The 26,910-nt window shown below is 34.1% G+C and overlaps 1 pseudogene; it reads right to left on the reverse strand.

The window, feature by feature from the left end:
• Positions 1-838: 838 nt before the first annotated feature.
• LOC149571585 (LEAF RUST 10 DISEASE-RESISTANCE LOCUS RECEPTOR-LIKE PROTEIN KINASE-like 1.2) lies at positions 839-3,080 on the reverse strand (annotated as a pseudogene).
• Positions 3,081-26,910: the final 23,830 nt, after the last annotated feature.

Here is a 26,910-nt window from a genome sequence, read left to right on the forward strand (position 1 = left end):
TGGATGGCTTCAACATATAGTAATAAAATAGGATGTGAAATTCTATGGCTGTCCACTTAAATAAATGAATAATTTATAACTATAATTGTCGAAAAATAAAGGCATATTAGACTTATTATGTGTGAATGAAAAGGAGGGAGTAATTTAAGAAATTGAAAGGCACGTCTATTTCCATCGATTCCTACTTTGCTACGTTCTTCCAATGTTGTTCTAATGTGAGTATTACAATATTTTGAACAATGTTCTCTTTTGATGAAAAGGATACCCTTCAAATTAAAAATGTGTTTCTAAATGTTGTGATCATTTATTCATAAGCGAGCTAAAACTCCACGTTATCTTGAGTATCATAATTATGAAGGATGAAATGAATATCCTTTAGCCTCTCTCTATGAGCAGGAAAAACATAATGCAACAGACCATACAGTTGGCACTGCTACTACTGATTGTCCCATTTCTGATGTCGTCGACAGGTTTTAATTGCGGCCGCGATACTGCAGATAGTAGCAGTTTCAATGATTGTGTCCAGTTAGCATCATGCTAGATATCCAATGCAACATGCTATGACCATGCTGCTAACAAGCAACGCCTGTATCTCACCATCCCAATGGATATCTGAGGGAGTTTTCTATTTTCTATTTTCGATCACGTTCTTTCTTTCCTGGCGTCCGACTACCAGAAAATCCAAACGAACCGTTCAAAGATGTTAGAGGAGTGAAGCCTATCAGCTTAAAGATAATTATATATATAGCATTTTTTATATAATATAAAAGAAATATACAAAATTATATTACAAAATTTTGAACTTAGCAAACAACAAAAACCCAATCTGAGCAGCAATTCAATCCAAAGCTATGCCTGGCCAGTTTTCCTGCATTGATGTTAACGAAGATGTTGGCGTGCTGCTTACTGAGCTGAAAGATTCCGTGCTTTCCTGCAGCATCTCCTTTATTTCTATGAGACGGGCAACAACTTCTTTCATGGCCGGTCTACACTCCCTTTGTATCGCAAGGCACTCAAACGCCAACACGGCAACTGCAGCAACACTGACCTTGACCTCCTCATTTCTTTCAGTCTGCAAATCTGGATCGAACAGTTCATTCAAAACGCCTCTTTCTATCTTGTAGGTTGCCATATTAGCGAGGCTGATTTCATCTCTATTTCGCATAATATCTACTGCTACTTTGGCAGATATAATCTCCGCCAAAACAACTCCTAAGCTGTAAACATCAGATTTTTCAGTGAGCTGGAAGCATTCATTGTACTCTGGGTCAACATACCCGGGCGTTCCCTGAGGAGCAGTTGTGATATGTGACACATTAAGAGGCACCAATCTGGAAAGCCCAAAATCTGCAACTTTTGCTCTGAAATGCTCGTCAAGAAGAATGTTATCGGATTTAACATCTCTGTGCAATATGGGCGGATTCATGCTGTGGAGATATGCCAAGGCCTCAGCAGTTTCTATGGCGATGTTTAAACGAGTTACCCAAGGCAAGCCATGGTCAGACAAGGTCCCGTTTGGAAGAAACTCGTAAACAAGAAGTAACATTGGACTCTGCGGGCTCGTACAACCATAGAGACGAACAAGGTTAGGGTGACAATATTTGCACCTCGTTCATAAATTGTTCAACTGTTCTTGAGCTCTGCTGATACAGCCTCTTCACTGCTACAGCTCGTCCGTCCTCAAGTTTACCCAGGTACACCACGCCAAACCCTCCGTCTCCAAGTTCGTTCTTTGCGTTAAAGAAACTTGTCGCTTTCTGTAGCTCTTGATAGGGAAATATTGGTAAGCTGCGCATCATATGCGTTATGTGACCTGCTTCTATGTCATCCCGCTGATAATTACTGTATTCGCCACCGGAATGAGGGCTTTTTCTTCTCTTAAAATATAAAACATAGATCACTGCTAGCGCTATAACTAGTGCGACTGTACCCATAGAGCTCCCTGTATTAGAGTATTCTGTTTAAATATTACAGTTTTATTATAGTTACCTGATTAATAGTAAGTAAGACATTTTATCTAATCGAAAAATGATAATGTGTTTCTAATCATTCAGAATTTAATAATGACCATTAATGCTTATCAATTAAGAACAGTCCTATAAAAATGATTGAAATAATTGACAGATGAACAAAATTAAGGCGTTTCCAAGTCTAACACGTATTTAGCTTCCACTACTGAAGAGGAAGGGATGCTTACCTAGAGCAATAGCAGTCTTATTAGCAGTGTTCGACCCGCCTGCATGGTTTAATGTATAAATAAAGGAAAGGTAATTGTTAGTATTCTGCTTAAGAAATGTAGAGGAATTCTTTTTAAAACAATTTGATGCTTTTCACTCAATAAATGGAAAGAGAATTACAACTCTTACCGGGCTTCAACGGTTCGCAACTGAATTGCATTAGATTGTGGGCGTCGGACATACAAATTTCTTTCCTCGACTCGCAATGCGCACAGCCTTTGCTGAAATTCCATCGTCATTTATCCTTTAAAAGGACGGTGGATTATCTCTTTCGGACTTTTTGACAGGTAGCTGCACTAATGTCTTACAATATGTAGCCAAACTCAAGTTCGAATAATACCAACTATTATTGCATTCTAAAGCACAATATGCTTCAGTAGGCAGGTCCTGTTCCATATCTTCTCGGCACTCTCCCCATAGACTTGCATTGATGTACTCGTCAGGAATGCGAAAGTGAGGCGTAGACCATAATTCCATTGTATGATTACTGGTCGATGGATCGCAAGCGCCTCCCCACATATTTCTATCAACTATTCTTATAGAATTCATAGGGTCCTCTTTCCGGTCGCCAAACGGTTCGAGTAGATAGTATTGGTAGCCGCTGAAATTGAGTAGAGGCATATTCACTTCATGATCACACTCTAGCTGAAACGCATGAGGTTCACCTGCGCAGCCGCTATTCTTTCCATCGAAGGTTTGATCCCAACATTTAGAGGGTTCAGTGCAAGCTTGAGATAAAGAAGTGAGGCATGGCCTGAATGTTGTGAAGACAATTAGAAAGAAGAAGCGCAGATTGAAATGCTGAGAATGACATAGATGAAGAGGTAGTCCTTCCATTTTCATCTCAGCTACAATGGCGAGAAGAGAACAACTAGAATTGAGGTGAAAAAAGGAGCATGAATGACAGTTGAATAGCGAAGAAAGAAGGCGAGAAAATGACGACTTGTGTGGAAAGGCGTAACAAAGATTTTGAAGTCAACTTTTCAGGGCAGCCGCAAACGACAGCGTGAAAACCAATGTTGCAACGACTGACAGGTTTTCGTCTCCGCCTTCCTTTTCAACCTCACTATATTGCTTCTTCAGTGTTCCTTGAAACCCAACATCCTCCTCGTTCTTTGGGGATTCTTCCAATAAGGATCTACCATACCTTTTGAGCAAGGAATCTATCCGCGCAGCTCTGTGAGGGCCACCGTTGCGCTGCAGTCCCCGAACGTATACCAACCAGGGTCTATCCCTGATTTTGTCCATCAGAACATCCATCGGAGCATCTTTATTTTTATCAACTGCGTTTGCACTCCATCGCGATTTTTTAAGCATTGGATATATCTGCGCAAAATGCAGGAGGCAGTGCTTTCGTTCAAATATGCTTTAATATTGTCAACACGGATACATACTCACAGATTGTTTGTCATAATTTAAAAAGAAATAGTCAATGAGCACATAGCTTTTCTAAATCATTCTTTAGAACAGAAGCGGTGTAGTTGTGGCAATTAAAATGAAATTTAAAATAGAGCCTATTCTCGTAGCAATAAGAGTGTTATTTTAAAAATTACTATACCAGGTTAACCAGCTGAGAACTCGAAGCTGCTTTGTGAAAAGCCGTCTGCCCATCATTGTCAGCATGGCTGATTAAAAACGAGGGGTCCATGGACTTATGCAGGAGAGTTGTCGCTGTTGGTGTATGGCCATATTCCAAAGCAAAATGAAGGGCAGTCTTGTTGTCCTCTCCAAGCATTTCTACACAGTGGGATGCCCTTTTAATCAAGCAACGAACAATTGCCTCGTCACCCATTACGTCCCGGAGCAAAAGTAAAAGTCAGAGTCAATACCGCAGTTTGCCTACGAGGCACTTGAATCTTGATAAATAGCAAGCTTCAACAATTGAAATGAGGTTTATTTTACGTGCTTTCTTCGTCGCATGAATTGGGATTCCGCGACAGTTTCGTTTAGATTGACTTAGACTCGATGAAGGCAGGTCATTTTAAATTATTTTGGGATCTTTCAATGAAAATCATTCGATTAGGGCAATTGGATCGAACGAACTGTGGGTCCCAGGCTTTCCATTTCTATTTTTTCACTTTGGTTCGACAGTGTTATTTAAAATATATTCTTTTGGAGCTTTCCCCATGAAAAAATAAGAAAATGGTGTACCTATAGGAAGTGAATTGAACACTGAATCCTATCATTGTCAATTGGAGGAGAGTATTTGTAATGAGTGGGATACCTTTTCGTCGGAATGTGATTGGTTAAAGAAAAGGATGCAACGTGGTTACGCTAGGCAAAACAATATGTAAATTACGAGAGAAGAAAATTACAATTAAATGTTCCACCATTTTGCATTTTTTGAGTGTATTTTCTCATTTTCTTGAATGTTTTAAGATTCTAAAAAATTATGGTACGACGTTTATACCTTGATTTTATCGTGGTTACTCATTATGAGCATATCCTATCACAGTATTTCGATGGTATAAGTGGAGAGATAATTCTTGAGTCCAAATCCTAAACCCTAAGCCAATTGTCCTAGAAAGTAGGACAATTATCTAAGTTAGTTTACCCATCTGAATTCGTCATGTGAATTCATGATTTTGACCATGGAATTTGATATTGTCCTTTGTTTTCAGTTGAATTGTCATTTTTTATTTTGTGGGTCTGTTGTGATTCTCTATTATAATTAAATCAAATTAAAGGATAATTTAATGATTTAATTTAATAAATACTTTATAAAGAAATTTGATATTTAATTATATTTAATTAATTGAAAAATTAATTAAATTAAATAAATAAATTTAAGAGATTTTACTAAAAAAATTTTTTTTACATATTTATATTTATTTAATTTAATGATAATTATTTAGGAGTTTTATTTTATAATAAACTCGAAATAATGTTATTGATTAAGGTAATAGATATATTATTAAAAATTTGTTAAAAAATAATGAAACTTAAAGATAAAGTTATGGTTCTAATTTAGGCATAATTATATTTATTTAATTTAATAATAATTATTTAGGAGTTTTATTCTAAATAATAAACTCTAAATAATATTATTAGTTGAATTAATAAATATTATATAAAAAGTGTCCCGTGATTTAATAAGAGAGTAAGCAATTATTTAATAAAGTGTATTTTAATTAAATTGCATAAAGCATATGCATGAAATTAAAATATAATAAATTAAATTAAAGAGAGAAATCTAATTAATTTAATAAAGATATTTTAATTAAATATCTAAAAGTTTGTGCATGAAGAGGTAAAAGATAGCAAGTAATAAACTGTAATTGATTGGCGAGTTCCCTCACATGATTGCACAATTAGAGCCCCAAATATAGGGAGAACTCTTTACCAAAAATTGTGTGATTGCACAATTAGAGCCCCAAATTAATCGTGAAGTCTTTATTAGAGATCTAGAATTCATTATGCAATTACATAGGTTTTGGGGGAGCAATTTCTAAGAAGGAAGTTTTCAGAGAAAAGGGATTGTTTTGCATGCTTTGTGTGATTGTTATTTTAATATCAGATCCAAGTAGGATCTTGTGGTTTATTTGTATAGTGGTTTTCCATCCTTCAAATTCATGTCTTCTCTATGTCTGTTGTTTTTTTGTTTTTAGAATTCTTCTGGGTTGAGACCCTTGTTTTGCATATTTATTGTTCTTCATTTTTAGGAACTTTTGTAAGCAATTTAATGATTGAAAACCTTGTGTGTGAAATTGGTTGTTCATCATTCTCAAGAAGCATCTATATACAAATTGGAAACTAGAAAACCCTTGTAATAAGATTTATTGTTCTCTGTTCTTGAATACATCTATGAAAGAGTTAAATTGAAACTCTTATTGTGAAATTGATGTTTCGTATATAGAATTGTTAAATTGGATTTTGGGTTCTGAAAAGAAAAAAAAATTAGATTTGAAGAAATTGACTGGTTGGTTCAAATTTCTATATTAGGGCTATATTGGAAAGTTTTCATTTTTAGTAAGTTTCTTTTTTGAAAAGTTTCCATTTTAGTGAGATACTTTTTTTAGAAAGTTACTATTTTTAGCAGGTTTTTATTTTTCAAAATTTAATGTTTTTATTAAGTTTCCATTTCAAGAAAGTTTCTATTTTTAGCAAGTTTCTAGCTTTAGTAAGTTTCTATTTTTAGAAACTTTATGTTTTAGTAGGTTTTTATTTCAAGAATTTTTTTTTATTTAATAGGTTTCTATTTTGGGAAGGTTTCTATTTTTAGCAAGTTTCCATTTGGAAAGTCTCTAGTTTTAGTAGGTTTCCTTTTCGAGAAATTTTTTCCAATGTTTAATTTATTTAAAAATTATTATGTTAATATTTGATATTATTATCATTAATAATTTTAATAAATATTGTTAAAAATTTTAATTTAATTATTTGAAATTTTGATTTAATACTTTATTATTTAAATATAATTCTAAAGTAAATTGAAAATAAAAGAAATTAATTGGGAGAATTAATGGTTATCTTTAGTAAACTTGGGTTGTGCTTGATGATTCGATTTTATATGAAAATGATTTTTATTGATAGGAAAATTTTCTTATTCGAAAACTTTAGTAATTAATATACTTTAAAAGACAAAAATTGTAATGTGTATGTTCATTGAACTCTTATGTTTTGATAACAAATTGAATTATGAAACAATGTTCAAACAACTTTATATGATTTGTTGAATTGTCTAGAATTCTAGTGAACTTGGAAACTATAGTGAATCTTATAACTAGAGAAATGAAAATTGAAACTAGGATCGAGATCAAAAAAATTATGAACTGATATATTTGATAACCAAAATTAAAAAAGGTTGGAAACCTACAAGCGAAAATGAAACTGTTGTGTTTTCTAAACCTAATATATTGTGAAAGTAACTTTTGTATGTACTCTTTTATGACATGTGATTTTATTGTTGGGTGTTGGGTTGACTTAGTACTTTGATGAAATTAGGATGTAGGCTTGGGAGTTTTGTTTTGTGATGTCATGATGATGTTTTGGTCAAGATCTTTTATATTCAACCATGGTAATGTGTCTTGTATGATCTATGAGATGTTTTTATCTATTGATCGTTATTGCTTTCCAATGTTCTTGTAAATCAAGAGGTGAATGTCGTGACCTATCTAATATAACCCTTGAGTCTTTGATCAGTTGTATTTGGATTACTTTTCAGTTGCTTGTATAGGACTGAGGTGTTTGCATGATTTGTTCTTAGTGATGTCATGTTGACATGGATTTGGTTTATGTGTACTTGATTTTAGGATCAATCCTATTAGGTTGATCATATTAGTGGAATCTATGATTATGATCAGTGATTTTTAGTACTTTTCGGTTGCTTGTTTAAGAACTAATGTCTGGTATATGGTCTTTTAAGATCTTTTTTCTGTACTAAGCTTAGGGTAGGTTATCTATATGTCATGTTGGGAAGTGGCTTTCAATAGAGGCCAAGGCCCTAAAGAGGCTAATGGGTAACCCATTGTAGAGCTTTTAATAAGTGACAATATTTTATTAAATGGGTTTAAAATGAATTAATAAGAGTCATTTTTTTCCTTGCCCATGCCTCGAGTGCTAGTATAGGTTAGGATGGGAGTAGAGAGGATGTTTGGTTGCTGCCATGCTTCATTAGTATGCCTTGTCAATACGAAAGGATAATAGTGCCGCACAGAGTCACTAGGTGGCTAGAGGATTAAAAGACTAGCCAAGTAACCCTAGAGTTGACTCATGCAATGACACTTGGCCACATGCATAATAGATTTTCTACATGTTTGTTTTTCCTCTAAGATTAGTTGATACTTTTTGTCTTTGTACCGTTCAAATAGTTTGCTTTCAGGTGATTCCTTGAATCTAGCTATTGGTTTTGACTTCTGAGTTTGTTATCTTATTTGGGACTTGAGTTTATCTCCTCAGCATAGTGGGAGTGGTCCTTTTTGGGTTCCATAAGATCGAGTGGTAGTGCTTTTTTTTATACCATGAGATTGGACCATTGGATGTTGTTACTGGATGTGTTTGTGCAGATGTTCTTTTTTATTTGATCTTGTATTTTTATGATGGATGGTTATACTCTTAGTGCAATGTATTTGATTTCATAGATCTTACATGAGATGTTGTTGTAATCTATTTTTACGATGTATATTCTTTTAGCTCGTCATACCCAATGATCTATAAAGTGGATGATGGTGTATTATGATTATTACCAAGTGGCATTCAAGATGATTGTATATTATTTAAATAGATTCATACTTGTATATTATTATTTGATGTGGATTTATTATATATTAGATTTAGTGTTAATTAAAATTAAATGTGATTCATCCTCATGGGACCCTTAAGAGTTGTAACCTATTTATGTGTTGTTGATACATATGAGTGTATGCTAATTGTTTCTGCTATTCTATAACTGTTGTTATATCTTTATCTTTAAAAAAATAAAAAATTTCAAACTTAGTAAAACTTTAGTTTAACTTCATTTGGGTCACATGGTGGGACATTACATTGATAACATCTCAAATGAAAATATGATAATTTATTAAAGCTATAAACTTCACCATATTAAAAGAAAAAAACCCTCTTCATATGATTCTTTTTTGATGGAGGTCATCCACAAACAAGTTTTGGGGACCTAATATGAGCTCACGCATGCTTGAAACCTCTTTGACTAAAAGCCAATGACTAAGGAACATCCATGCTACTAAATTTTCATGTGGCATGATCCTGGCCTTATCCCTTATAATGTCCTCAAGCCTTGCACTCAACAAGACTTGATCCTTGGCGGGCTCTTTGTGAGCCATTCAAATTCACCAGTAGACCAAGGGCACATTGAATCTTCATACAAATTTAATCCATACCCTGAAATAAAAGAAATCTATGAACCCTAATAAAATTTGAGAAATAAGTCAAAACCTTAATTAAGATGAAAAGAACTTGTAAAAATTATAAACTTGTCATCATTTAAAAAAGAAGAAGACGAGTTTCATTATTAGAGATTGAGAATGCTAAAATCATTCAAAAAACCAAGAGGGAAAGTTTCATGATTGGAAAAAAGTAAAGGTTTATTATTAAAATATTCTAGAAACATGTTTTAAGCTCATATTAGAAGATAAACAAATATGGAAGTGACAACATTTTAGGCAATTTCAAAGCCTATTGGCTAATTAATAATATTAAAAATAATTAAAACTAGACATGTCCTTGAGGCACAATGAAACTATAATCAAGAAATCAAGTTACGTAGTGAAATAATAAATGTTGCATTGTTGGCAAAACCTATAAAATAAAAAAGTTTTTAGCAAAGCAGTAACAATAATTCACATTGAGTAAAAAATTCACAAGAATGTTGTGGTCATCCCAAGATTCCCTGATGGGTAAAGAGGAGATGTCTTATAGAAATTACTGATTTAGAAAGGAAACTTCTATTTTAGTTTAGATAATTCATATTCAAAGTTAAGATTTATATTATGTACAATATATGTTTTGAAGTATTAGATAGCAACCAAAACAAAGGGGGTTGACTCTGTATTATAAAAAGGTTGACCAAAAATAGTCAGAGTCTACCACCAACCTATCTAACTAATACCAGTTTAAAACTTCTAAAAATATATATAGAAAAGCTCCAAACCAAAGTAGTTCATGTCATTAGCCCTATTCCTAACAAGCATATAAAAAAGAAAAACATACTAGTAGCTAATAGAGTTATTTTTGCTATCTATCTAGTACTTGATCAAACATATGTACAATATATGTTATTAAGGCAAGTTCTTCATAATTTTGATGAAAATTAAAAATACAAATCTATAATTTATTTTAATTTTTATTTATTTTAATATTTATTTTAATTAGTTAGTTGAATTTTATTCTCATAATGAATTTTAGTTTTGTAATATAGTTGTTGAGCTGGGTTAGATTAGGATTTGGATAGGCAAAAAATATTTTTGCAAAAATTAAGCATTTTTTTATAAAGTTAAAATAAAAAGAAACATTAGAGTAATTATTAAAAGGATGAACTAAAATTAAATAAATATACACAAAACAAAATAAAATTTAATAAAATTAGCTACATATAAAAATTTAATAAATTACAATAAATTTATAAATATAAAAATAATTGTAAGAGAATCAAACTTTTAAATTTTAAAAAAATCAAATTATACAACACACAGTGAGCTTTTAATATTTTAATACTATATTACTCACAAGTTTTTTGCCCAATGACTTTTTTATATTTTAATACTATACCACTCATTAAGATTTTTTTTTTCCATATCTAAACATTTTTTCAGAATTAATTAGAACTACTTCACAACTAATTAATATTTTGTTAAATTTTCGTAACAAAATCTAATTGAAAATTCCTAAAATTTATATTCATCATCCTAGCTACATAAGTACTCTTAAATTTAATGGTTGGCATAAAGACTCAAGATAAAATAAAATAAACTAAAATTCAATAAATTTAATTTGATTAATTCTTTTTTTTTACAAGGAATTACTTTTTCTCTCATATATGTTCATTAAAATAAGTTTATTCATCCATACAAAATAGAGTAATAGTTTTTCAATAAAATGAAAATATTTTGAGTTATGGAAAGTTTTCAAAATATCCTTACACCTACAGACATAGAATAACCAAATACAAAAAAAAATAGGAAAATAGCTACTAGAATTCAATGAAAATTTAGAGTCATTTAAACAAAACCAATATTGAGAACATATTTTAGAATGCCCAATTCAAGTGATAACCCAGAAATTATAAAATATATGTTGATAAATTTTAAAATAATAAAATCTAATATGATAACTAGTGAAGTATCTCGTCCTCAACTATTAGGGGGTGGGACATCACCTCCGCCATGAAAGGCACTCCTAGAGGTGGGGGAAAGAAAGGGAAACATAGGCATGGCCAGAGCCAAAGCAAGGCTTGGCTTGAGGGGCTCGAGCATTTGATGAGGGAGATGGGAGAAACACATTGGCATTTGCCAAAAAATTAATACTATAACTAAATTCTCCATGAAGGTCATGCACTCAACTACCACTACTCTATATTTTTTGTATGTGAATAAGGATGAGAAGGATTTAGGCAAGGAGAGAAAAACTACTAGCTCCATTTGTGACTTCCTAGTGGAGGATTGGTCAAAGACGCTCCTAGACAAACCTGTCAAAGAGGAGGGGGTGGACTTAAATAGGTAAGAACATAAGGAAAAGAAGAATGAGGAACCAAGAAAGAATGTGGGTAGCTAGCCCTAATTATTTTTTAAAATATTTTTTTTTGAAGTTTTCTATCACTCTAAACTTGGTGCCCTATGGGGTGTTTTTTATATATGTATATGATTAGGTATTGAGCTAATAGTAGCAATATGTCCCCTTGCTGCTAGTATGTTTTTTCATTTTATTTGTTAGTTAGTAATAGGATTGCTGGTAAGGATTGCTCTGTTTTGGAGCGTGTCTTTATTTATTTTTGAAGTATAAAATTGGTATCAGTTAGATAAGTGTGAGGTAACTTTCGACTGATCGTTTAGCCTTTTTGTACTCTAAGGTTATCTCCCCTTTCTTTCGGCTGGTATCTAATACTTTAAAAACTAGTGAAGTATCTATGTGGAGTGTAGTTATACCATTGTGATCCTTGCAAAAAAAAAAGAATAAGTTGGACAAAAATCAAGTATTTATGTGACTATTTTAGAAAATCCATTAATGAACTAGGTGCCTATGATGACAAAACCACTACAAATCAACCCAATCAAGAGAAGAAAGAAAATTTCCAATTGGGAAAGCACTCGCCACTCAAACCTATTAGAATTCTTTTAGAATAACTGAGAGGGGGGGTGAATCAGTTATTCAAGGTCCAAATGCCATATTAATACCTTTTTAATGAATCCATACCCTTTTCATCTGTTCAAACTTAAATCAGTCATATAAGCAAATTACTGTAAATCAACATGCAAAGATAAAACATTCAAGATCAACACATGACACAATTATTTACATGGAAACCCAATTTGGGAAAAACCACCAGTAACATGCTCCTTGATTCTCACTCTTTTGAAGTGATGCCCTGTTAAAAGCCTGCTCTGTTAAAGGCTTACAACACACTGTTAAATGTGACCTTGTTAGAGGATTTCACCAAACTGTTAGGAATGGGCCTGGTTAAAGGTCTTAAGAACATTCACTTGGAATGTCACCCTATTAAAGGATTTATCTAATGGCTGTTAAACCAACCTAAGTCCATAGGATTTATCTTACTGTTACAATTGCTAGAAAGTAACAATAATGGTCTTTTGATTTGATATAACTTACAACATACTTTGCAGATTTCAGATCACTCTTTCAGTTCAATCCTTATGCTTGGTTTCAATCACTTCAGCTGTGACTGCTTGTTTCCCTCTCAAGCTTCATCTCCTTGAGTCTTATTACTCATTCTACCAATGCAACCATTCTTGCGGTCATCTATTTAAACAGAGTTCCTGTGCTTTCTTCTCCTTAGCACATTCTGTAGCACTTCATGCTTTTATGCTTGACCATGACTCTCTCTTGCACTATCCCCTCTTTTTTTCACTCTTTTCTTTTCAGTAACTTATGTCTTCTTATATAGAAGTTTGATTTTCCTTTTTCCGCTCAATTTTTCCTTTCCAATCTTAAGGTTTCAAAATGGATTAGGTAGGATACAATGTATCTACCCCATATCTTGTTCTCTTCTAGAAACTTCACCAATTGTATCTTTAAAATGTTCTACATAGTGTTTTGTGCCACCAAATCATCATTCTTATCTTCCTTTTAATTCATAGATTTCTAGATAACAACTTTGTCGGCTTAGATCTGGCAAATCTTTGATTTCCAAAATAATGCAGCAACTCGGCATTATTGAGTTACTAGTGCTCGGTACCTCTGTGTTACTCGACACCTATACCTGCTCGGCACTTGGTTCTAATCGGCACTTGATTCTGCTGGGCACTTGATTTTTCTTGGCACTTGATTCTGCTCGGCACTTGATTCTGCTCGGCACTTGATTCTACTCGGCACTTAGTTTTGCTCGGCATCTAAACTTGCTCAACGATTTAACTAGGAATTTGCTTGGCTCTTACTAGCCTTCTTGGCTCCTTCTCTCTAATGAACTTAGTTTGAGCTTTACAAAAGACTTAGCTAAAACCTTAGATCTTTTATATGTTTCAGTGTGCTCATTCTTTGTATCTTTTAGTATGTCATCCAATACACTGTTTCATCAATGGCTTAACTGATCCTTGTACTTCATTACAACATCATAACTTCAACCTTTGTCTAGGTTTTCTAGTTACATCTTATTGATTGCCTCCACCTTGACAATCAGCTAATTGATAGTATTTGGATCACTAAAACAATTGTCATCCCTGCAAATAGAAAGTTTGACATCAATGAAAAAACAATGATTGAGGACATTCTTTACCAATTCCATATATTATTCCAACAACTTTTCTTATGATCATTTCAATCATTTCCAACAATCTCCCTCTTTGGCATTGATGGCAAACCAAACTCAAGTAATCAATTTAGTTACCACCAAGATTGTATACATTAGCTTGCTACATTTTCACTACTGATCTCATATATCTCCCTCTTTCAAATATATCTCCCTCTTTCTTTGCATTGATCAGTTTTCTACATATTTCTCCCTCTCTGACATAAATGGCAAAGATGTAGCATCTTTATCATGCAAAATATAAGCTTTGGCTTCTTCTTGTTTTTCTCCCTCTGTCACCATGCTTGTGACTGATTTGGAGTTTCTATTCCTGCTATCATCCTTTGCATCAACCTGTTAATATTTCAATGATTTATTCTTGTTGATGCAAGGCAACTTCCTTGTTGCCTTAAACTGCTTGACTTAGGGGTATAACCCCCAACTTGCCTCTAAGGTATTCATAGGCATCCTTGGGCAATGGTTTGGTGAAGATATCTGCAATTTGTTCCTTTGTGTGAATGTATTCCAAGTTCACTTGTTTGTCTTCTACCAATTCTCTGACATAATGATACTTGATTGCAATATGCTTGGTTTTTGGATACATCACTGGATTTTTGGATATGTTTATAGCACTTGTATTATCACAATACAATATCACTGGTTTTGTTACTTCTTCTTTCATTCCATTCAATAGATGTGTGAGCCATACAATGTTTGTACAATTGACTGCAGCTATCACATATTCTGATTCTGCAGTGGACTGGGATATACATGTTTGTTTCTTGCTAGTCTAGGTAACCAACCTTTTGCCTAGAAATAATGCACCTCCACTTGTGCTTTTTCTATCATCAATGTTTTCTCCCCAGTCTGCATCTATATATGCATTGAGTTCAAATTTTTGATTCTTTTTGTAGTATAGACCAAAGTCATCAGTCCCTTTGAGATATCTCATTATTCTTTTTACTGCTATGAGATGATTTTCTTTAGGATTAGCAGAGAACCTAGCCACTATTCCAACTACTAATGCTATGTCTGGTCTACTATGTACAACATATTGTAGTTTTCCAATCATGGATTTGTACATTGTTTGATTGACTTTAGCTGACTCATCATTTTTGGATAGCTTATTTCTTGTGGCCATTGGTGTGCTGACTGGTTTGGATTCCTCCAATCTAAATGTTTTAAGAATTTATTTGATGTATTTTGATTGTGTAATAAATATTCCATGTTTGAGTTGATGTACTTGCAATCCAACAAAAAAATTGATTTCTCCAAACATAGACATCTCAAATTCATGTTTCATTTTTTCAGCGAAGCCTTTGCAAAGTACTTCCTTATCACCAAATACTATGTCATCCAAAATTTTTCAAATACAATAATGTCTTTACCTTCTTCAGCTTTGATGTACATGTTGCTATTATCATCAATTCTTTCAAATCCAATTTGTACTAGATACTTGTGAAGTCTCTCATACCATGCTCTAGGTGCTTGTTTCAAACCATAGAGTGCTTTGTGTAACTTACACACCATATCCCTATTGTTTTCATCAAAAAATCCTTCTAGTTGTTCAATGTAGACTTCTTCATCTAGTATACCATTTAAGAAGGCAAATTTTACGTCCATCTGATAGACTTTAAAATCTTTGTAGGCAGCATATGCAAGTAAAGTTCTTACTCCTTCCATTCTAGCAATAGGAGTGAATGTTTCTCCATAGTCTATTCCTTCTTCTTGAGTGTAACCCTTGCATACTAATCTAACTTTGTTTCTGGTAATCTCACCATTCTCATCTATTTTGTTTTTGAATACCCATTTGGTGCCAATCACATTCTTGTCATTTGGTCTGGGAACCAAACTCCAAGTTTTATTTTTTCTTATTTGATCAATTTCTTCTTCCATAGCTTTATACCAATCATCATCTTGTAATGTGCCATGTACTATCTTGGGTTCAGATTGGCTAATCAGACATGATTCATGTCTTAGTCTGTTCCTTGTCATTGGTCTTGCATCTTTGTCACCAATTATTTATTCAGCAGGGTGATGTCTTTTCACATATTTGGATAGTCTTGGCTCTGTCCTTGTTTCCATGTTTGATCTTTCGGATTCAGGATCACTATGCACTTCATTGTCAAGTTGTTCTTCATCATGTATGTTGTCTTCAGAATCAGATTGTGCATTTTCTTCATTCTGTAACTCAGCTTCTGAATGCAACTCGACATTCACTGGTTGTGAACTGGCTGAAACTGACACTTGTTGATTTTTAATTTGATTGACATCGTCCTCATCAGTAGTCATTCCTTCATAAGAATATAAAAAGGTTCTATATTCTTCCATTTTCTTTGGTATTTCAGCTTGGACTTCTATGTGCTCATCAAAATTTACATTTGCACTTTCCACAATTTTTTTAGTGTTAATATTCAAACACTTATATGCCTTACTTCTAGTGGAGTAACCAAGAAATATACCTTCATCACTTTTTGCATCAAATTTTCCATTTCTAACATCTTTAAGGATAAAACATTTGCAACCAAACACTTTGAAATGTTTTACATTTGGTGAGTAACCATACCATAATTCAAAAGGTGTTGTATTTGTACCTTTCTTGACTTGTACTCAGTTTAGTGTATGAACAACTACGATTACAGCTTCTCTCCAGTATTTTAGAGAAATATTATTTTCCATCATTAATGTTCTGGCACAGTCAATTACAGATCTGTTTCTTCTTTCAGCAATTCCATTCTGTGGGGGAGTTCTAGGAGTTGACGTTTGTCTTTTGATTCCATTGTCATTACAGAATATCTCGAATTCATTTGATGTAAATTCACCACCTCTATCTGATCTTAGGCATTTCAAGCTTTTTCCAGTTTCCTTTTCAACTCTAGCCACATACCACTTAAACATTTGAAAAGCATCAGATTTTTGTTTTAAGAACATAACAGTCATCATCCTGGAATAGTCATCAACAAATAACATTATATATTTATCTCCTCTATAACTTTGTATTTCCATTGGACCACATAAGTCAGTGTGGACTAACTCAAGTACCTCTTTAGATGTATAGTTTTTGCTTTTGAAACTTGATTTTGTCATCTTTCCTAGCTGACATTGTTTGCACATGATATTATCAGGCTTCTTTAATTTTGGTAAACCTCTAACTTTCTTCATTCTACTGATGTTGACTAGATTGTCAAAGTTGACATGACATAATCTTCTATGCCATAACCATTCATCATCAAATTTTGCAAGTAGACAAGAAACATCATCCATATCAAGGTAAAACAAATTACCCTTTTTTTGTTCTCCTTTTCCTATAATTTTACCATCATTGTCATAGATTTTTGTAGTTTTGTTTTCAAATTCCACTTTGCAACCTACATTGCCTAATTGTGAGACACTCAGTAAATTGTAGTTTAATCCTTCAACATAGTATGCATTGTCACATAAAATTTGTTCTGTGAGCTTAATGGAACCTTTTCCTTTGATTTGATATGGATCATCATTACCAAATCTAACACTATTTCCATCATACTGAGTAAAGTTAACAAACTTACTTTTGTCTCCTGTCATGTGATGTGAGCATCCACTATCTATGATCCATCTGTCATTCTTGTTTATACATGTCACTAGTGTTGTGGCTTCTTCTTCATCAGATTGGTCCTTCATGGCAACATAAAAAACTTCATCATCATTGTCATCAGATTTTTCTTCAACAATATAACACTTCTTACCTTTTTCTTTGTAATCTCTCTTGTCATCATCTATTCTGTTCTTGTATTTGTTTCCTTCCTTGGAATCCTTTTTCTGTGGACATCTTGCAGCAATATGACCTACTTCATTGCAATTGAAACAAATGATAGGCATCTTACCTTTGAATTTTCCTTTTCCCCTATGAAATCTTCTAGTGAGCAATGCTTCCAATTGTTCCACATCTTCCTCATCAGTGCTACTGTCACTAGATACATACTTCATTTTTCTTCTTTTCCTTGATTTCACCTGTTCAGCATCTTTCGGTGATAACTTGGCCTTAAAAGAAGATTTAGCATTTTTAGGTTTGTAGTTGTCAAAGTTAGATAACTCAAATGTAGTGAGTCTACCTATTATACCTTCAAAGCTTAGATTATTTCCTGGTATGCATCTTAGCTCTTGTATTGATGATACTCTAATAGCATAGATAGGGAGCAAGGTTCTTAAGAACTTACTATTAATAGTATCTTCATCTAGTTGACCATTCAAGCATCTTATTGCACTTACCATTTCCTTTATTCTTGCACCATACTGAGCAACATTCTCATTTTCTTCCATTTTCATGTCATCAAATTTTCCTCTGAGACTTTCTCTTTTTGCTCTTTGTACATTCTGATCTCCTCCATAGATGTCTGATAGGGCTTTCCACATTTTGAATGCAGTGTCACATCCTTTGATATCATCAAATTCAACATAACTGAGTGCAGAGGCAATTTCCAACATTGTCTAGTTGTGTTCTTGCTTGTTTTTCATGTCTTCAGCAGTAGGAACACCTGTTGGATCTACATGTTTAGTGACAATTGAATTTTGGGCATAATCTCATATGGATCCAAGATGTAGCTTCATCAAACTTTGCCATGCAACAAAGTTGTCTTTGTTGAGCTTGGGAACTTCTCTCTTTGGCATTTTGATCTTTTTTGCTAGTAGTCCCTTTAAACTAAATCAGCAATCAGGCTCTGATACCAATTGTTAGAATTCTTTTAGAATAACTAAGAAGGGGGGAGGGGAGGGGGGGGGGGGGGGGGGGGGGGGGGTGAATCAGTTATTCAAGGTCCAAATGCCCTATTAATACCTTTTTAATGAATCCATACCCTTTTCATCTATTCAAACTTAAATTAGTCATATAAGCAAATTACTATAAATCAACATGCAAAGATAAAACATTCAAGATCAACACATGACACAATGATTTATGTGGAAACCCAATTTGGGAAAAATCACCAGTAACATGCTACTTGATTCTCACTCTTCTGAAGTGATGCCCTGTTAAAAGCCTACCCTGTTAAAGGCTTACAACACACTGTTAAATGTGACCTTGTTAGAGGATTTCACCAAACTATTAGGAATGGGCCTGGTTAAAGGTCTTTAGAACATTCACTTGGAATGTCACCCTGTGAAAAGATTTATCTAATGGCTGTTAAACCAACCTAAGTCCATAGGATTTATCTTACTGTTACAATTGCTAGAAAGTAACAATAATGGTCTTTTGATCTGATATAACTTACAACATACTTTGCAGATTTCAGATCACTCTTTCAGTTCAATCCTTATGCTTGGCTTCAATCACTTCAGCTCTGACTGCTTGAAATTCCCTCTCAACCTTCGTCTCCTTGAATCTTATTACTCATTCTGCCAATGCAATCATTCTTGTGGTCATCTATTTAAACAAAGTTCCTCTTCTTTCTTCTCCTTAGTGCATTCTACAACACTTCATGCTTTTATGCTTGACCATGGCTCTCTCTCTCACTATCCCCTCTTTTTTTCACTCTTTTCTTTTCATTAACTTATGTCTTCTTATATAGAAGTCTGATTTGCCTTTTGCCGCTCAATTTTTCCTTTCCAATCTTAGGGTTTCAAAATGGATTAGGTAGGATACAATGTATCTACCCCATATCTTGTTCTCTTCTAGAAATTTTGCCAGTTGTATCTTAAAAATGTTCTACATGGTGTTCTATGCCACCAACTCATCATTCTTATCTTCCTTTTAATTCATAGATTTCTAGATAACAACTTTGTCGGCTTAGATCTGGCGAATTTTCAATTTCCAAAATAATGCAGCAACTCGGCATTATTGAGTTACTAGTGCTCGGTACCTCTGTGTTACTCGACACCTATACCTGCTTGGCACTTGGTTCTGCTCGGCACTTGATTCTGCTCGGCACTTGATTCTGCTCGGCACTTGATTCTGCTCGGCACTTGATTATGCTCGGCACTTGATTTTTTTCAGCACTTGGTTTTGCTCGGCATCTGAACTTGCTCAGCACTTTAACTAAAAATTTTCTCGGCTCTTACTAGCTTGCTCGGCTCCTTCTCTCTAATGAACTTAGTTTGAGCTTTACAAAAGACTTAGCTAAAACCTTAGATCTTTGATATGTTTCAGTGTGCTCATTCTTTGTATCTTTTAGTATGTCATCCAATACACTGTTTCATCAATGGCTTAACTGATCCTTGTACTTCATTACAACATCATAACTTCAACCTTTGTCTAGGTGTTCTAGTTACATCTTATTGATTGCCTCCACCTTGACAATCAACTAATTGATAGTATTTGGATCACTAAAGCAATTGTCATCCCTGCAAATAGCAAGTTTGACATCAATGACAAAACAATGATTGAGGACATTCTTTACCAGTTCCATAAATTATTCCAACAACTTTTCTTATGATCATTTCAATCATTTCCAACAAAAACATCTCTTCATCCATTTTTTTTAAGGCAATCCCTCCATTCAATTTGTTGTTAGAAAAAGTCTTCTTGGAAAACTTCATGCTAATAATATTTTGTGTGAGGACAATCTATTTTTTATATCCACATACTATTATCCATGCTTGCTTTTGTGCTAGATAAAGGCAATCATGGGAGAAACTTCTTGTTCTCTCACAAATCTAAAATAATTTTTTCTCTTCACTATGATGAGCTCCATTAACTTTCTCATTTTTTGAATGCTTTTGAAAAATGTAAACTAATACCTATTTTAATGCCACCAATGTGATATGCAAAAAAAAATGAGCAAAAGATACTAAATTAGTGAAAATAGAAATAAATCACATAAACTAATTGTCCAAAACAAACAAATTAGGAAAAAAATAAAGGAAATATAAAGAAATAAATAAAATTCTATTTTCTAAAAAATAAATAGGAATAATTGGAAATGGTTATTTATTAGTATAGCTGACAACTTTTTGGCAAAAATTACAGAATCCAGGAGCAAAGCTCCCACATATAAGCCTATTAGCTTAAATAAAATAATAATAGTAAATAATTAAACGTTTTGGACATAAATATAAAATTTTATCATTAATATTTATTTTTAATAATTTAATATTATAATTTATCCAAATTTCTATTGGTTAGAGGAAGTTGTAAATATTTTTTTAACATTTTAACATTTCAGAAAATTTAAAAGGTTCATTATGAGCTCATTCTAGAAGCTTCCCCTTTCCTATCTTCTATCTAGATCCTATTTTGGTCCCACAATGCACGCCCCATTTCAGTCAAAAATGGGACCCCCTAAATTATTTTTTAGCTTTTTTTATTTTTTCAAGGCCCTAGTCCAGGGTCCAAGTCTTTTTTTTTTTTGAGGTCCTACCTAACCCCCCTAGTTCATGTTCCAGGCCCTAGCAGAGCAACCCTGTTGATGAAAATCAAAGAATTAGAGGAGATAAGTTTAAACTTACAAAATTTAAAGGGTGCACTAGTGCACCTAATCTAGTGTGTTAGTGTGCCAAGTAAATTGTTCTTGACAATGGACACATCACACTTGGTGATGTGTAGATGCACAACAGTGCAACTCCACATTTGTGCAACACCAAGTGTGCACTTGCCTATATAACCCCAACCCCCTCTTATCTCAACATTCACTTTCATTTTAAACTTTTGAGCTTTGGTGAACCACAACCCCCTCCTTCTGCTATAACTCTAAGCTCCATAGCACACCACCCACTTTAGCTTAGGTGTGCCCATCCTCACCTACACAAAAGACACAACACTTGTGCACAACACCACACCTCTTCGGGTGCACTGTTGCACTCCAATATTCATGATAAATCTCCACAAAACTTTCTAAGAACACAGCTACTCAAATAAAACCAAGAGCAAGGTGCATAGTAGCACACTTAGTTTGGTGCACTACTCTATACCCCTCCTTTTGCAAAACATCAAAAACTTTTAAAAATAAAATGAAAAAACCTTACAAACATAAACAAACAAGGGTTATTTTCACAATAGTGTATCTAAATTCCTACGCTAGTGTGCACCCATATGCAAGGTTCAAGAAAAAGAAGGCACAAACCATGTTAAGGAGGTGCACATTAGCGCACCTCCTCAATTGCACTAATGCACACCAATTTGCCAAATACATTTAAAACTGTGGAAAACTCAAAAAGATGGGTCTTGAAAAATTAAGGTGTGCACTAGTGCACCTAACTTGGTGTGGTAGTGTGCACCAGAGAGTTGGAACTTTATTATGGAAATGTGCACATTTGGTGCACCTAGCAGGTGCAATAAGTGTGCTAATTGTGGTATTCTAGGGATTTAAATAGGTTTTAGGTATTTTCAAAGCATCTAATTATCTAAAAAAAATTAGTGTCTTCAAGTTCCAAGGCATATTTCAACACAAATCAAGACTTTATGATGATTAATATGAAATTAGAGATACAGAGTTAGGACACACAGATGTGGGGGAGTTCTTGAAGATATGTAACAAACCCACTAAGAGATCTGCTATGGTTTCCACTTTAATTCCTTAAGGTTTAGTAAATGTAGCATCTCACCCAGTTTTAGTGCAATCTTCAGAGCTTGTTATGACGCTTGCACAACATTTTTTCCTAGAAGAAAGGGTGGTGAAGAGTGTGACAGGAGAGATCATTCTCAATCTACAACCCAACAACATTGATAAATTATTCCATCTCTCGAGGGTAGATCAATTTATTAGGTTAACCTATGAGTCGACAGAGAGATGCTATAGAGATCATTTAGAAGAGGCTTCTGAGATTATCCAATACTCTTATCTTATAGAGAAGACTCCTTTGGGTAGAATGATCGGTAAAGTGAACATGAAAAGGGGATATATTAAGGAAGATATCGAGTACTCAATCATACTTTTTAGTAGAGTAATGGGTCTACGGTAGTTGGAGACCTAAATATCTTCATGGTACATTTTATCAAAATTATCAAGATGGAAAACATTCCACTTGACTAGGCCACCACTTTGAGTGAAAACTTGTGTGAACAGTTGGAGAAGGAAGTTCTACATAACATCCTACCTAGTGTACATATTAGTTGCAAGGGCAATAGACTACCCAGGGCTATACAAAAGAGGAAGCATGTAGGATTGCAATGCTTGCCCATAAATTGTTTATCAAGAATTGGTGAAGAAGAGACTCTTGGCGCAGAGCAAGGAATACAAAATTATTAATGATGCCTTCATATTCCCCATAATTAGATTTATATAAGGAGATTATGTGAAGAGGTTGTCAAATGATTTAATAACATGGATAATGGCACTCGAATCAAATTACATTCATTTTAGAACATTCACATATCGAAGCATAGGTGCCATCATGAATTTGAAGAAGCTCCCAAGATATCCTAGTGAAAGACTTATTCTCTTAGAGATTGCCTAACAACTCTCATTTGCATATGAGTTGATTAGAAAATAGCGTAAATAATGTTGGGCATGACCTCTAATCATAGGGTGTTTTCAAGTGAAATGGAAGTAGGATATCTCTTTTTTTGAGTGTGAATGGGATCAATATCCCCTAGAAGAGTAAAATATTCCAAGTTCATGCTTTGATAATATCAGTAGAGTCTAATGTCTAGCAGGCAAGGAATTCTAGCATGAAGAAGCCATTGAAGACCATTGGATGAATGGGAGAAATGACTATAATTTCCATAGGGATTATTGTAGGATGAATTTGTATTTGGTAGAAAAGGCTCTAAAGATAAAGATTTCATTGTAGATATTGTTATGAATGTCGAGGTAGACAAGGAAGAGAATGATGATATTAATCATCAAGTGAGGCACATTATCAAAATGATGTAGGATTGGATCAGGAATCCATTTAAACTTGATCCAATACCTGAGGCAATGGTTTTCCATGCACAGGCCTACCTAGCCAAAGGTAGAGGGAAGAAGGTTACCGTCCTTACCTTTGTAGCTTAGTCACCCATTAGGCCTGAAATGGTATACCAACTTGGCAGACTAGTTGGATATTATCACCCTCAAGAGAGAAAAGGAAAGGAAAAAAGGAAGAGGAGTTATCCTTAAAGAGATGAACTAGAAGAGGGTGAAATCCCAACACCTCCATAGCAACAAGAAGAAAATATACAAGGGCGGGAAGATATTGGAGCTTCCCAAGCCCAGGTAGACCCTCAAGTGCTAGTAGATATAGCCAACCAAGTAGAAAAAATGGTCGAAAATGAAGAAGTTTCCCCTCCTTGGTAGACATAACAAGTATGCCCTTTCATGCCTAAGAAAGGAAAAAGGATTAAGACTCCTATCAAGAAAAGGAAAAGGGTGATCAGGAGGGTAGTGCTTTCCCCATCTATCTTGGAACCCATTCTTAAAGAGGAAAAAGAGGAGGATGAGGAGGATGATGTACCTTTGAGTAGAAGAAAATGGCTAGCTAGAGGCAAGAAATAAGAAAGAAGAAGAAGTTTGACTGTTACAACATCATCAATTCTAGAAGAACCTCTGCAAACAACTACATCTAAGGACAAAATGTAGTAATGGATTGATGAGTAGGATGTAGAGTTCATTAACATATTCAAGATGCTAGATTTTGATTTCATGCCCATAGGGACAGAGTTGGTGGGAGACAAGATTCAAGATACCCCAACAAATGAGCCCCAATAGGAAGACTAGTCACAAATGCCACCAGAATCATAGGTTCTAGAAATAACTCTATCATCCCAATTGCAAGTCATAGTTGTTGACAAAGGCTCAGCTACTCCCCTACCTCTAGGTACTAAATAAGAACAAAATCAAAAGGATCAAGAGGAAGAACCACAAAAAAATCAACCAATGATGTGTTTGGGGAAGGGCAAATGGTTCAATATCCTTAGGAAGTTCCCCAAGAGATTGAAGTAAGAATAGTGGGCTCCATGGAAACAAAAACTATAGAGGAAGAACTTTCAGAAAGGGATAAAACTCTAGAAAGGAGTAATAAGGGAAAGGGGGTGGTAGAGGAAACTCCTTCATCCTCAAGAGGTTGGCCTTCGGTGGGATGACTCACAAGGTGGTTATGCAAGGAAATGCTTAGAAGAAAAAGGCCACAATTCAATGCCAATGCAGAGTATATGATTGAGTTGATTGAGGTTCTAAGGAAACCTAAGTCCCCTTCAAGAGAAGCAAGAGCATTGGCATTTATAAACAATGACCAAAATCAAGATTTATTTGTGCAAGTGGCTATCCCTCCTCCTAATTTAGAAATAGAAGATTTGTGTCCCCAAGATTATCAGATTAGAGAGGTTATGCTCAAGAGGCCCATACTGGATACAACCAAGGTTATGGTCACGATGGGGATGAAGGAGGTGTTTAGAAGTTTGGAGATAGAGGGGCTAGAACTAATGACACTTCATAGGCAAAATGAAATCCTAAAAGGATATTTAGCTAAAGTTGTTGGTCCCTTAGATCCTGAACACATCAAGGATAATTTGAAAGCTACACTTGATAGAAGAGATGAGGGAGGAGTATGCTTGGATCCATTTTTGAAGGCCTGTCAGCAATGGTGGGAAAGTGTTGAGGAAAGGGGTGTGCTTATCTTCTAGGGAAATCTAAAGCAACTACATGCTATGTAGGAAAATGTAGATAAAATGATAGCAATTTTGTAGTAAGATTTCAATATTATGGATGAGGTACATGTATGGGGTAAGGATTTATAGGTACTATAGGAAAATAAGGGCCAAAGATATAGAATGCTGATGGGTGTATATATTGTGAAAGAGTTAGATTTTCTTGATGATCGGATAGAGAAAATAGAAGATAGTAATAAAGTAATGGAATTATTACACATAGAGATCCACCAACTCAAGGACCGAGCCCAAGAACAAATTTTGCACACAAAGAAACATTATAAGGATGCCTATCTTGACATATTTAAGCATGATGCACAAGAGAATTTGATGCCAATAGAGGTAGTAGTAGAGAAATTTAGGAAGGTTTTTGAGGGAGCTTCTAGTGATGAGGATATCTAGCAAGCATTTAAAATAGAAGAAGCCTTGTTAGAGCTAGATACCAAACTTGGCTATTTTGTTGAAACCCAAATAGAGGTAGATAATAATAGACAAAAGGTTAAGGACAAGTATAATGCCTTAGACCTACCATATGTAGCTAATCTCATCGAGATTATTAAGAAATTGAAGAGAAAGCATCCAGACATAGCTCTAGTATGAAGGGGAACAAAACCCAGAAGCAAGAATTTTAGTTTTGACACTTGGTGAAACTTTTTCATTTTTGACCTTCAAGGTGAGTTGGTGCGCTAGTGCATTGGTGTGATTTTTTCACAAAGTGTTGGAAGATTTTTGGAGAGGTTTTTAAGAGTTCTCATGCAATTTTTCCAAATGTGCACTAATAGTTAACTGCTAGTTCCAAGATTAGACTTTTCCATCGATCGAAAACATATTTTTGACAGCAATTTGACTCTAACTGATGCATAGTGAAGGTTGAGCTTCTATTTTTGACACTTCTAGAGACTAATACTTTGACTAAAGGATTTCTTCTTCTTATCTTCTCTCAATTTCTTTTTTTTATGACATGTAAAGGCTCATGCATCCAATTAATGAATATAAAATGGATGGAGTCCTACTAAGTGCTAGTTAGATTGTTAGTTTTTATATAATGATTTTGTTTTATTAAGTTAAAAGGATATTATTGCATGAAGATGTTTCTCACTCTGAACATAAATTGAAGAGACAATTTCTTATAAATACTAGATTATAATATGTATTCAGGTCTATCATTATTTTGCAATAATATTATGCTTTTGGTGCTCACATTTGGAGTGTAGTGGTTCTTTCCTAAATGTGTTATTGTTTTGTGAATTTATGGTCATGGAATTGTGATTGAGCCAAAAGTTTATTACTTTATTTTTGGCTATGAAATCTTTTAGTTTTGGTGTTTGCTATGGTTTACAAATTCTGCTAGCATATCTAGCTCAAGAAGAAATCACCAAATTGTACTTGCATAACTCTTTGTCTCACATGAGCACACTTTCTTTGGCCTTGTGATTTGATGAAGAGTGAAACATCATACAGTTATTGAAGTTTCCCATTGATGATTACATTAATGGAATCAAGTAAGCACTACTCCTATTTTCATTGGTTTCCCACCAATTTCTTTGAAAGCTTAACTTGCAGACAGGTTTTCTATAGCTCATGTCCATTAGGGTTTTACTTTCATGTTATTTTCTTTAAAGTTCTTGTTTTTCCCTTTACTAACCCCTTGTTAAATTAAGGATTTCATATTAGTTTCATTGTTAGATTACATTCATTAGAAAACATAAAAATACAAAAATATAGTT

This window comes from Cupressus sempervirens, chromosome 2 (genome assembly GCF_028749045.1).
Source record: "Cupressus sempervirens isolate cs-2001-9-10 chromosome 2, ASM2874904v1, whole genome shotgun sequence".
NCBI classification, from domain to species: Eukaryota; Viridiplantae; Streptophyta; class Pinopsida; order Cupressales; family Cupressaceae; genus Cupressus; species Cupressus sempervirens.